General features: G+C 38.5%; 1 protein-coding gene across 1 annotated transcript in view; it reads left to right on the top strand.

Moving 5' to 3' along the window:
• Positions 1-1,535: 1,535 nt before the first annotated feature.
• LOC117392742 (pleckstrin homology domain-containing family G member 1) overlaps positions 1,536-13,901 on the top strand; it is a 76,593-nt gene continuing 64,227 nt past the window's right edge. The window contains exon 1 of the mRNA XM_033990876.2: positions 1,536-1,615. The gene's annotated coding sequence lies outside the window, so the exon portion shown is untranslated. The remainder of the gene's footprint in view (positions 1,616-13,901) is intronic.

Consider the following 13,901-nt stretch of genomic DNA (forward strand, 5'->3'; position numbering starts at 1 on the left):
GTGGTGGGGACTTTCCTCCATCCGGCTTGGCTCTGCTTTAACAATGGCCCTGAGTCACAGCGTTCTGACTTGCAGTGCAGATATGTGGTCGGCTGACGGTGGTTGCAGCAGGTGTTTCTAGTAGTTTTGTTATGTTTTGGGCAGTGTTATAGGTCTATACTTTCTCTTACTGTATCTTTGATGTGGAGAAATGAGCAAAGTGGGTGTGTGGAGAACAATCGGGAGGGTTTCATAATATAATGTAATAACAATGCATTTTGAGCTATAGAACACAATGACAGACTTAGAGAGATTGCCAAATTAATATAGATTAATTTAAAGCCAGAGATTGTAATGTTTTGTATAGTTTTGCATGTGATGTACTACATCCAAAAAGATTCATACAGTACCTTTAAGTTTCCCAATTTATATTTGTCTGTCTGAGTATGAAACTGTCAGTTAAGTCAACTAAAGTCAAGAATTACTACTTTATAGACGATAATTTAGTATAAAAAAAAAACAATTATTCATTATTAGTCTCTCTACATCTTCAAAGTTCAAAATGCTCTGTTCCACCTTGTGATGTCATGAAGTGGTAGTGGTTAATCTGTGCTGTCTGCTCATTGTGAAGAAAATGAAATAGTACTTGTTTTAAAATTATATTCGAACAAAGTATCCAACTTGATTTTCAATACATATGGAGAGGTGAATTGCCCAAGATCCTTAGTGTCGTAGTAATACCAGTGTGGATGAAGTACTCAATTTTAAGGAAAAGTACAGATACGGAGGTAAAAAGTTACTCAAGCAAAAGTTAAAGTATCACATGAAAAAATGTACTTAAGTAAAAGTATTTAAGTATCCTTTTAAAAATGTACTTAAAAAGTAAAAAGTAATTATTTCACACAAGACTCGTTAATTTGTGTTAAATGTAGTGATATTGTGAAGTGATATTAAAAAAATAAATAAATCAATGTTTTTATTGAATTTTGTGTATTTATTTTTGTTTACTCAAAACCAAAGCTTGAACTCGAAAACTTTAGTCAGGATTTTTCCACGAACATGGTAAAAATAACCCCTCAAATCATATGAAAAGTACTCTGTATCTGTACTTTACTACTTGTACCGCTGAATAATTCCCATTGAATCCAACACCAACCTTCAGATGAGCTTTTTGTCCTTTGCATTTCCTTTTCCCAAACCCCTTTAAACTCCTTTATATTTTTTATGTTTCTCTGACAGTTCTTCGCTCCCAGCCTGCCCCAGTTCTGTAGCCGAGTGACGAGGGCCCGATTGGATTGGGCCAGAGTCGCGCTGCAGGTAATTGGTCAGGAAATGGGCTGCCCGCCTCTCTCCTCGTCCTCCCCTCCTCCTCCCCCCACACCCCCCTCATTGCCTCCTCCCTGTGGACATCTGCTCCTCTCTCTCTCCCTCTCTCTCCGTCTCTCTCTCTCTCTCTCCCTTCCTCCAGTGTCTCTCCATCGCTCTGAGTGGACTACGCAACAGACCGCAGCTCACTTGAATCGGCCCTAGATAGGTCTCCCCTGTCACTTTGTTTTGGAACCTAAAGGATATGGAGCTAAGCTGGGATAGGATACTGCCTAAGTGATTTTCTGTTCATGGGAATGGTCAGTGTAAGGTAAGTCATAGGTCAACTTATATTTTGGATTTTATTTGCAGTATTTTTTATTGTCTCACATGCCAAATTCCAGTTCAAGTTGAGTTGAATTTGTATGTTGTTGTTTTTTTGTTTTTTTTGTTTTTTTAATTCAGTTTCAGTGCTACTGTTTTGAAGAATTCATTTGAGGTTTCAACATTGTTTTTACCTTGAATTTTGTCTTTTAGTTAGACCTTCACTAAGACCTGGTTTATTCTTGCTTTGACGTGGTTTAATCCTTGGTTGAGGTCATAGTTTAGTCCTGGTTTAGTCCTGGTTTTATTAGATGTTTGAACCTCGTTTTAGTCTTGGATTTAGTCTTTTGGTTGGACCTGATTTGGTCCTGCTTTGACCTGGTTTAGTCCTTGTTGTTGTCCTGGTTTAAGTCATAGTTTAGTCCTGGTTTAGTCTTGGTTAAGTCCTGGTTTTATCTCATTTCAGTGCTATTGTTTTGAAGAATTGATTAGAAGTTTGGACCCTTGGATGTAGTGTTTTGGCTAGACCTTCATTCAGATCTGGTTTGGTCCTGCTTTGGCCTGGTTTAGTCCTGGTTTAAGTCATAGTTTTAAGTTCTGGTTAAGTCTTGATTAAGTCCTGATTTTATCCATTTTCATTGTTAACTCTTTTGAAGAACGCACTTGAAGATTGAACCCTGTTTTAGCCTTGAATTTAGTCTTTTGGTTGGACCTTCCTTAAGACCTTGGTCGTGCTTTGACCTGGTTTAGTCCTTGTGTCCTGATTAAGTCCTTTCCTTTCCTTTTTCTTTCATTCTGATTTAGTCCCTTACTAGTTCTTCTTTTGACCCAATACAAACCTTGACTGGACTTGATTTAGTCCTGCTTTAGTCCTGGTCTAGTTTGGTTGAGTCAAATGCCGTCCTCCGGTCTTTAACCCCCCTCCGGTCTCTTGTCAATAGTAATCACAGAGTTACGTTCCAAGTGGCCATAAATTACCCCACGCACCGTTTCATTTGAGACTGGCTCTGATGGCACCTTTTAGTCACAGGTTCAGACACTGCATGTTGATATTAGAAAGACTACAACAATTCCCAAACTGTGAAATAAAACTAGGGCTGTCACAATCACAAATTTTGGCGATTATATTTAAAGGTGCACCACTTAGCTTTTGCGGAATGTCCACGGAGATGTTATGGCTTTGTCTGGAATGGTCCACAGTATGGCATCATGCTCATCCATCTCCATTTAGACGAGCTGGCCAAATGACAGGACAGATCTGTGGAGAGGTGACCCCGCTCACAGTGAGAATTCATGTTTTACAACGCATTTAAAATACCCCTGTTACGTAATAAATCATTTAGTACCTTAGTATTCCAGGTGGCTAATCAGACTGATATTACAGAGCCCACCTTCTCAGCACCGTCTCCTTATTAACAATCTGGCATGGCACCCATTGAAATAGTTGGGGAATGGGAAACGTCCAGCATCACAACAGTCAATCAACACACTTCAATTACGAAACGATGTCATTTTTGGCTAAATTAAATTAAATGTGTAGCATAGTACATCTTTTTACTTTTTTCTGTCTTGTTAGCAAGTATGAATAGAATGCTTTTGTCAGAAAATATATGCACCAAAAGCTGTGCCGACTCAGAACCCGTATTAGATGTATTTCTTGAGAATGTGAAAACTCCTTTGAGACGACTTGATGACGTAATATAGTAACGCCGAATAAAACCAGTAAAACCTGTTCTAATGCAACACAATGTGACCTGCGATCAAAAACAGCCAAATGAAACACTATTTTTTTTATTGCTATAAACACTCACATATTTATTACCTCTACCTCCCGTTTTGTAGATTGATTTATTGAATTATTTTCCATATGTTTCCATAGCTTGCAGGTATTCCTTATATTTGCTTTAGATTTTATACAGCGCTTTTACACCTTCAAGGCTCCAAGCTCCACTCCCCTATCCACACATACATTCATACACCAGTGTACACAGACACTAGGGGCGAGGTGAGTTAAGTGTCTTGCTCAAAAACACAACAACAGCATACATGTGTGGGAGAGGGATTCGAACTGCAAACGTTCAAATCAATATACAAACACTACCAACTGAGCTGCAACACTGTTTACGCTAACATTTTTGGAACATAATGTACGATGCAGAGTCCATCAAGTGCTTGTCTCCATGGAGATGTTCCCATTTTGCCTGGAATGTTCCACAGTATTGCATTAAACATATCTATCCTATCCCGTTACAGCCGTTTCCATTGCTGAAAATACCTTGAAAAACACACGTTGTTTCTGTCAGTGGTATCGTTTTTACACAGATCTGACCTGTAAGCTGGCCTGGTAACTTCCCCCGTTTGTCGCCATGATGATAGATACATTTAATGCCATACTACGGAACAATCCAGGGTAGAGAAGCTAGCAGATCCTCCACTCTGTATTAATTACTCATAGAGCGAACGTCCTTGGTACACTTGTCTAACCTGACACGCGCTCCTCTGTGGGCTGTCCTGGTTCAGATCGGGCTAATTTCAGCTGCGGAGGAGAACGCACAAATGGATGAACTAGTTTGTGGTGGTCCATTTGGCCTGGCTCCTTCTTTTTTATGTAATGTCATCGGTTGCCAGATTTGAGATTTTTACAGCGTGTGGTCAGCGGGTTTCCTGTGGTTGGTTTTGGCTACGAAGCTAATATTAAGTCATAGGTCTTATAAATGACTTCTGTGTTTTTTTGTTTAGTTTTTTTGTATGTTGTTTGTGCGTGTAGAACTTTTCCACTAACATTTTTGGAAGAGAAAAACCATAGCACGTTTTGAGAATCCTAGTCAAAGCTTTAGCAGCACGGTTACATTAAAGAGGGGGTATTACACTTCTACGGGGTATTAACTGCTAACACATAACATATTTAGATCAGTGTGTTGACTTTTATTATTTTGAAAATGCTATATTTGCCAAAAACAACGTAATAATATACTATTGTCCCCTTTGCTCCCCGCGCAAAGACACTCCCCCTTCAGAGCGCTATCACAACACAATCGGTGCATGTGGCTAATGAAACTACTGCACATCACATCAGGTTTGTGAAATAGTAGTGTATTGTTTTGTATCCTGCTTTTGTATATTTGTGGAAAATTGTTGTGTGGGAGCATGGGTGACATAAGCTTTGGATCGGATCATGCTGCTAAATGTAAGGAGGGTTTGAGTTGTGCCTGGCAAAGATCGCTAGATTACTCAAACATGCATGGATGACAATTAAAATCTACTCAGACATGTTTTTGATGAGGGAACAACATTATAACATGGTAGAGGCTCAGAAAGGTTCATTTTGCATAATACCCCCTCTTTAATTCAGTTATTCAAGTATTCATGAGTTCTGTTATGCAATGTTTTGAAGACTGTTTCCCATTCAAAAGATATAATATTTTGAATTATTCTGAAACCCATGGATAGCAATTTCAAATGAGTTTCCTTCTGCATTAACATTTGAGAGACTGGAATCTGAACGGTTAAACTAATGCAACAATCCCGTGCAATTTAGAACTTTAGACATTTTTTGGGAGGTCTAAACTACTGAGATGTTTTGGGGTTTTTTTCCATGAAAGAGGAAAAAATTGATGATTGATTAGTTCGACTTTTCAAATTTTGGTGGGATGGGTTGCAATTAAGTGTGCCTCCCTGATCATGGAGTCTGTACAAGCTTCTCCAGTAGTTCAGAGTCTGGTCACAGCTGAATCTACCCATTTTCAAGTGGGTGTGATTGACAGTTGGATTAGCCAATCAGGGACACGCATGGTCTGTCCGTATCAAAACAAATATGGCTGCTTATGAGGAAAAACAAAGCAAATATAAATATCCCAGAGGACAGAAAACATGGTGGATTTCTGCAGTGAGTGAAGCAATAAACTGTTCATCTGAGGTGTGAGAAAACTTGATTAGTCAACTACAAAGGGGGCGCAGCAAAAGCTCTCAGAAGTATTAAGTATCTTTTTGTATTTAACCAAACTGCACTCACAAGACTACACCTGCAGGGGGAGTTCATATAAAAGCAATAAAATTACTAGGAAACAATGTATTTATATAAAGACAAATTAAGCTTGTGAATGATGAGTTTAATCTGCCTTTTTACACATAAATACCAAAAAAATACCAGATCTTCAGCTAACTCACTCACTTTTCCTTTATGTTGTTGTCGTATATCAATCCTTACAATTTAAATAAGATAATTACTCGACCAATACAAATGTTGGCCAATTAACACACCATCGACCAATTAATCGACTCCAGACCTATTGTACAGCTGTGTTTTGTTCTGACTCGAGGCGCAACAGAGGGCGTGGACACCAGACTGACATCCCTCTGTGTAAATAATACAGGTAAAGATACTGCTATACTTCTTCTGCTACTACTACTACTACTACTGTAACTCATGCATAAATGTACCTGAAGTATAAATCGTAATTACCTACATAGTACAAACACATGCAAACATTATAGTGGAATAAGTGCATGCAGTTGCTGAAAAGTCCCTGAGTGCTGGGGTCTTTTCCTGAGCCATGTACATGTTAATCTAGGGCCAAACACACTTCCTCCCCATGCTCTGCATCCGGAGCACAACTCTGTCCTCTACACACAAGCCCTAAAGTCAACACAAACACACTCAAATCACTATGCAACTCTTCAGATAGATTTTATTCTGATACTAAATATTACCTAAAAATCTCAGTCCATGTAATGTATTGTTTTAAATGTGTGCTATATAGGGCATCAAAATTAAATTTAAATTCTAATGCGAATGCATGTAAGTCACAAAGGCTGCATTTTTTGAAGTACCATAATTTCCTCCGCAAACGACAAGGTCTTATTGTGTATAAAAACTGCTAACCCTGTACTTAAGATCTGCACAAACATGTCAGTAATGTGATTCTTTTATTAGTTTGTCAGTCAAGATTTCTGTCTTTTTGCGTATGCTTCTGGACCATATATAGTGTAAAGAAGTGGCTCCAGTCAAATGAAGCTCATCGAGGCTGGAGCAGTTATAGGGGCCAATCTGGAGCCGAGTTCCATATTAGGAGCCAATGAGCCAATCTGGAGCAAAGCTGTTGAAGTTAACACCTCTTCCTTGCTAATGCTTTGGGAGCGACCTTGGGGAAAGAAGGCAACTGATCTGTCTCTTATTAATGTTCATATCTTGATTTACGGACCCAGTAGTCAAATAAAAATACCAGGATCATGTAGAGCGGGTCAATTAGGACATTTTAAGACCAAAATGACGAGTCTGACAGCAGTACATACAGAGAGAGGGGCAAAAGTTTTCTAATGTAAAGTGAATTGGAGCCAGAGTTGATGAAGCTGGAAGTACAGCCCGTGATCAGTTCCTATTTGGAACGCGGCGGCTGGTGGGTTAGCTATGTCTAACTCACCAGCCGCCAAACAGTCCATGTTCTGGACTTTTTTAAAACACTGAACTTTGAACAGAATTTTCTTATTAAAACACAAATCTAATTACAATGCTTGTTAGAAAACATTTGGATCATCACATTTGGATATTTTTTTCTAAATTGTTCAGTCCTAATTCTTTACTGAAAAACATCTTGCTGGATTGGTGTTTTTGGGTGGCTTTTAACCCACATTGCACTGTATATTCAGGCCTTTGAGCTACTTTTGGACTCTTTAGCGTCAGGCTGATTATATGAGAAAATTCCTGATATGGATTTTCCCAATAGTATTGTAGTGTTCTGGTTAGAGATGTGGGTTTTAATGGCCAACGCCGATAGCAATTGTTTAGAATCCAGAGCAACCGATGGCTGATAAGCCTTGCCGATATGTGAGGCAGATTTTTCATTATCTTCCCTTTAAGAATAGTCGCATTTTCTGCAGTTATCACATTGCATTGAAGTGTTGAAATAATGCTTCATGTGTGTTCTTTAGGCAGCAGGTCGGCCAAAACAAAATATCGGCCTGTGCTGGACATTTAAGGCCGATAGCCCATACACTAAAAAGTGCAAATATCGGCCTGATATGGCCGTCCCTAGTTCTGCTGGCTTCTGTAGGCCAAAACAAGAGCCAAACAACTGCAGTCTCAGCTCACTAGAGCAGTGGATCTTAACCTGGGTTCGGTGAGTCAGTCTCAGGGGTTCGGCGGAGGTCAAGACATGTACCGAACTCATATGATTAGCGGACTGCGAGCGACTTAAGACGTTGGCCCAATTCAACAAATGCACCCTTTGATGTGTCTATCGAAGTACCTACCCAACTTAAATGAGCCGTTTGAAAGGCATAAAAACATAAAACGACATAAAAATTAAGCAAAGGAACAGACTTTGTTGTGAAAATGACATGAGAGTGGCACTTGCCAAGGTTAAGCCACGCGTTTCTAAACTGGTCTCTCAAAGGCAACAGCAGAAGTCACACTGATTTGCTGTAAATATTCATTATTATTCTAGCCTGATGGAAATTAGGTCAGGGGTGTGTGTTAAAATGTTAAAAATAATAAATAGCATAAATACAATAAGTTCATTATTGAAATACATAAGGTTAAAAATTTAAATAATTTCAGTGTGGTAGTATTAAAAAAGGTCATGTCTTTATAAAAAGGTATGTATGTAATTTGTTGTGAGTTCATGCATTGTACTGGTTTTATTCTTTGAACACAGTGATGTTAATGTACGATTCATTTTGTGCACCAGTAAAACATACATATGTCTTGCATTTGAAAAAAAATAAATTATATATATATATATATATATATATATATATATATATTCAATAAAGAAGGGTTCGGTGAATGTGCATATGAAACTGGTGGGGTTCAGTACCTCCAACAAGGTTAAGAACCACTGCACTAGAGCCAAAACAAACCAATAACTGACCAATAGATCCTTCACATCAACGTGTTGACATAGCAACCAAGTTTCACATACAAAAGTAATGACATGAACAAAAACACATAAACAGCTTCAAAAACAGCAAAAGGTGTCAACTCTGAGATAAACACAAAATATCATTTACAGTGATATCATTACAGTGTTACAGATGTTATTTATTTCTGCCGTGCATAAGAAATGTGCTAAAATGTACCCGTAAATGGTTTGGTTTTGCTTAAGTGTCGCTCATAATCAACTGTAAACATGAAGTTTGGAAGTTTACACGGCAAATTTCTTCAGTTTTTAATCAGATCTTTCAACTTTTGCTCAGTTTACATTGATGATATCCCCAGTGATTATGTTTGCATATCTTGAGGGCTTGCTTTCTGCTGGTGGACTGGAGAAGTTGTGGTTCAAATGTGGCTAAAACAATAGCTGCAATCTTCAAAGTTGTGATATATTTTATATTTTATTTAAAAAAAACATGGAGGGCACTTCTGAGAATACCACAGAATGATGTCCTTAGGTGGAACAGACCATTTTGAGAGAGTAAATGGTCAGATTTTTATACCGTGCGTTTTCACTTTCAAGACAGTCAAAGCTCTTTAGATCAACGAACCACTCAGCCATTCACACACACATTCATACACAAGTGTACACATACTCTAGGTGCAAGGTGGGTTAAGTGTCTTCCCCAAGGACACAACAACAGTATTCACCTGTGGGAGATAGAATCGCATCACCAACCTGACCGGTCAACCAGCGATGTTTTATCTCTAGAGTGTATTGCGTCATAAACCTTCAGATTTACATCATGACTTCTGTAGAAGAGTGTCTTGCCCAAGAACACAATGACAGGATGGTCGCCAAATATAGAGATTGAACCATCAACCTTTGGGCTGATAATATTTGTAATTCCTCGATACAACTTTTTACATATTCAAATTTTACGCTCTTAAATTCATGCTTTTCTAGGTAAACAAGAACCACTTTTGAGGTTGTTTTCTTCAAATCAGAAGCAATTTTTTGTGGTTCACATTTGGCTCACGGTTGTTTTGAGAACATTTCAATTGTCTCTGGAATTTGAATGCTTCATTTGCCACTTTGGAAACCAAAATTTTCCATTACCTCAAATGATCCATTTTACAATAAGCCCATAGCCTGTCCAGCTCTATGGTTTGGTCTTCAGGAATGTCTTTTGTTAGAGTTTACATTTGGCTTGATTTCTGCGTAAACCATGTCTCTTCACTGTCGCCAAAACTGCGGCTGGACGGAGCTGGAGATTCCTGGAGTTCTGCTGGCATTGAATGCAGCACTTAAGCCCCAGGGAAGACCTACAAGAATGTGGAAAGCCCTATGTAAACACAAGTCAGGAAAAGTCATATTTCACACTTAATCAGCATTGTTGCTTTAGCTCAAATTTTATTAGCTTCAGTTTTGGGGATAATTTGGCGTTGGATATTTGTTATTTTAAAAGTCTGCGTGTGATTTATGGGTTCAATTAATCAAGCAACTCGCAGTGCCGTAACTTCTATAGGAAAGTGGGTCATTAGTTCATGTATTCGACCAAAATGAAATGAAAATTGTTTTAGATTAAAGCCACAGTATGTAAGTTTTCTGCCAAAGGTTAAAACATAAAAGCCTTTTTTTCATTTTGCATGTTTTTATTGCATTGAAAACTGTGTTGCTTTACTCTGACCTGGCCACAAACCTGACTCTTTTTTTTTTTTTTTTGCTGAAGAGGGGCGTTTTTTTCCTTGTTTCCATGGAAATGTTGTTCCTTTGGCTGTAATGTTCCAGACTATGGCCTAAAACACATCTATCCCCATGGAGTTCTTCTGAAGTACGGTTTTAACTTTCATGCAGGTGATGTGCCACCTACAGAACTGTACCTTTAACTAGATTCTGGACAACTTTAGAATGAGATTAGTGCTGCATTCATGTGGTCCTCGGGAACTCGGGATTCCCGGATTAGATTTCAGAATTACGACTTGTTTGTCTTCATGTCCTTTTATCTCAGAAAGTCTTGATTTTGATGTCGCCCATAATAAAATCATTGAGTCTGCTCATTAATGGTGTTTAATAGAGCTAACGAGTGAGATTTGTGGGTCATTAGTCTTCTCTAAAGCTCGGAAAACATTTTCACAAGTTCCCGAGGACCACATGAATGCAGCATAAGTATTTTGTAGGACTATAGGCTTTCAGTCTATTAATCGGTCCATGGTGTCATAGTTGACCAAAATGTTCCTCATTTACAAATTATTTTATTGCAATTAATACATTTATAAGGTAGAATGAGAAGACACTGCTGAATTTATGTGAGTGAAAGATGTTGTTTTTCATATACATATAGTTTACTACTACTTTTACTCAGTTTTGTGAGCCTGTGGTCTTTGAGTTCAGTTTAGGTCAGACACGTGGGCAGATTATAGCAATACTAAAGTGCTATTCTGGGGCGACATTATTCCACCCTTTTACTCAATTAACTGATACAGCTAGACTACTATAGACTAGGGTTGTCAGAAGTATCAAAAATGTGATACTAATTAGAACTCCATACTCATTTGAGCAGGTATTGATGCTAAAAAAAAAAAATCTTATTTACAGGATAGAATTGAACCTTTCCTGAATGTCTTTAGAATGATCTTGAGCTCTATCAGAACAAGTATAAGACACATAGACTAGTATACACCCATGGACCACTATGGACCTACTGGACACTGAGGGAGTACACACATATAAGGACACATGGGAATAGAAAAGAAAGTACTTAACTCACTATGTAACACATTTGCCTTGTTTAAGTCTTTTTAAAGAAGTGATTCAATCACACTTTTAGTATTAGTCTTAGTATTAGTATTAGTATTAGTATTAGTATTAGTATTAGTATTAGTATTAGTATTAGTATTAGTATTAGTATTAGTATTAGTATTAGTAATAAGCAGTAGGAGGTTGAATACTGCAGTGCTTCCTCATTGAATTCCTGGTTTGTGACCAGTACGACTCAACACGTTTTATTAAAATTATCTTTTGGTTGTTTTTGTTTTGGTGTGGCGTCTGTACCACTGCATCACGATGCAGAACCAGCTGTGGTGTCAAATCTAGAGACTTCACACGTGTCAACTCCACTGTCATGATTAATCAGGACTAGTTTATGGAGGACAGTCTTGGTGTTTGACAGGAGGGTGGTTGGTGACCATGATTTCCTCTGATTGGCTAATCCACAGGTAAATTACATCCATCTGATGTCGAGGCAGTATGACTGTTGCCTAGACTACATGCCTTTGTGACGTATCAGAAACATGTGCACTCTTGCCCCAGTTGTATTAAAGTATGGGTCAAATGCAGTACGGCTGAATGGTTTTGGCAAAATATCTAGCTGTCATTTGTATGTCAATCATTGTGGTTGTGATTAGATTTGTGATTTATCTTTTAATAGTCCTTTAAATGCCCTCAAGAGTATTCACATTCGAGACAAGACTTAAAGGTACAGTGTGTAACTTTCTGGAAGTGGTACGTCACCTGCATAATTCCACAGAAATAGAAAGTTCAAATCATACTTCAGAACATTTCCCATGGAGATGGATATTTTTCATGCCATACTGTGGAAGACTATGGTCAAAGGAACAGCATTTCTATGGAAACAAGCAGAAGGTCACTTAAGAGTCAGGTTTGTGGAGATGCAAGCCCACTCAGAGTAAGGACACATGTTTCTGGCATATTTTTGACTGAACAGTTACATTTTGTGACCTTAAAAAGAACTGAACTGCTTCACTATGACAAAAATCCCATGTATTTCAGAGCATGTTTGCAGAGGTCTACATATATATATATATACATATTAAGATAGGATTTTTTTTTATTCCATTAATCTTGCAGAGGTCCCTATGATGACTGTACAGTACCTACCTACAAAAACATTACAACATTACAAGTCGTGTTCTCTGTTCTTATAAAACCCAAATCTGTTTTTTCTTTGTCTTGATGTTATGCCAATAACCAAAAGCCCTTGATTATCTTGGACATGTTTTTGATCTCTGTACCCGCTCATGTCATTCTGGAGAGCCCCTTTAACTGGATTTACACTGTCCTTAGAAAACATTGTGCTAGGTAGTAAACCCTCCTATTCTGTGTTTACACTGCCCCAGAGTTCTAAGAAGACCACCAGTATACTGACTCGTACCCCTCCACTTCACTGTCTCCCCGGAAGCCATTGACCGAGCGACCATCTCCATAGGCAACAAGGCAAACTGCACACGCATCAGTGGCAGCTCCCGCTCTGTGTGAAGAGGCTGTGAGCGGAGGACAGAGAGGGAGAATGGGGTATGTGTTTGTGAAGAGAGGAAGAAAAGAGGAGGTTAAGCAATAGTGGACAGTAGCGATAGACTCTACAGTCCTCTACAGTCGGGGAAAATATTATGACCACCAACCTAACGAAAGAAAGGATAGTACTGGTGGTTTTCAGATGTTAGAATATGATGATCTCATAGTCTCAAATCAAATGTCAAATGTCAAATCTGGTCATTTCTGTTAGTGACTAGAATCAAGGGCTCGCTGTATTAAAACAAAAACCTATATTTTGATAATATTAATTTTAGCTGTCCCCCATCTGTATTATGGTAAATGGTCACATTTTTCTATAGCACTTTTCCACCTTCAAGGCACTCAAAGCGCTTTACAACAAGGAACCACTCACCCATTCACACACCAGTGTACGCAGACACTGAGGGCGAGGTGGGTTAAGTGCCTTGCCAAAGGACACAATGACAGCATTCATCTGTGTGAGCAAGAATCGCACCACCGACCTATCAGATCAGTCAGATCAGTGGACAAACACTCTACCAACTGAGCTACTGTCACCCCCTATTATCTGTCATTGGCATATAGAATGCTGTGATGCTCAGCAATTGAAATGATATGACATGTAATTTTTGGGCGTACCAGTACTGTCAAGTACCTGAATGGTATTTTTCTGGCACAACTTTCAGTATTATGATCATTTAGAGAATAATAAATACAAGTTCATAAATTCTTGGTTCTAAAAATCTTGAGTCTAAGAAAAGGTACTAAATGTTTTGCTGATAACAGTTTGTGCTTCGATTGCTGATTCTGCACAAATCTGTGCTGTTTCTTAGTCCTCCATGTTGCTTTTTCCCCTTTTTTAATGATGTATGTTCCATTCATGTTTTGACACAAAAGGAACATACATCTCTGATTGGTTAATCCACCTGTCAATCAGGTGTATCAATCAGTCAGTCGGGGACACAGGATACAGTTCCAGATCCACTCGTCTTTGTAAAGTTTTGTCAGAGTGTGTGGTTCTGGCTGGACAGGGGAAAAATGCAACAGTATTTTGTATGGTCTTATTCATTCACTTTACATTCAGTGTGGGTGAGATAGACTGTAGCCACATTTGCCCAGGGGCAGACA

This window comes from Periophthalmus magnuspinnatus, chromosome 24 (genome assembly GCF_009829125.3).
Source record: "Periophthalmus magnuspinnatus isolate fPerMag1 chromosome 24, fPerMag1.2.pri, whole genome shotgun sequence".
In the NCBI taxonomy this organism is placed as follows: Eukaryota; Metazoa; Chordata; class Actinopteri; order Gobiiformes; family Gobiidae; genus Periophthalmus; species Periophthalmus magnuspinnatus.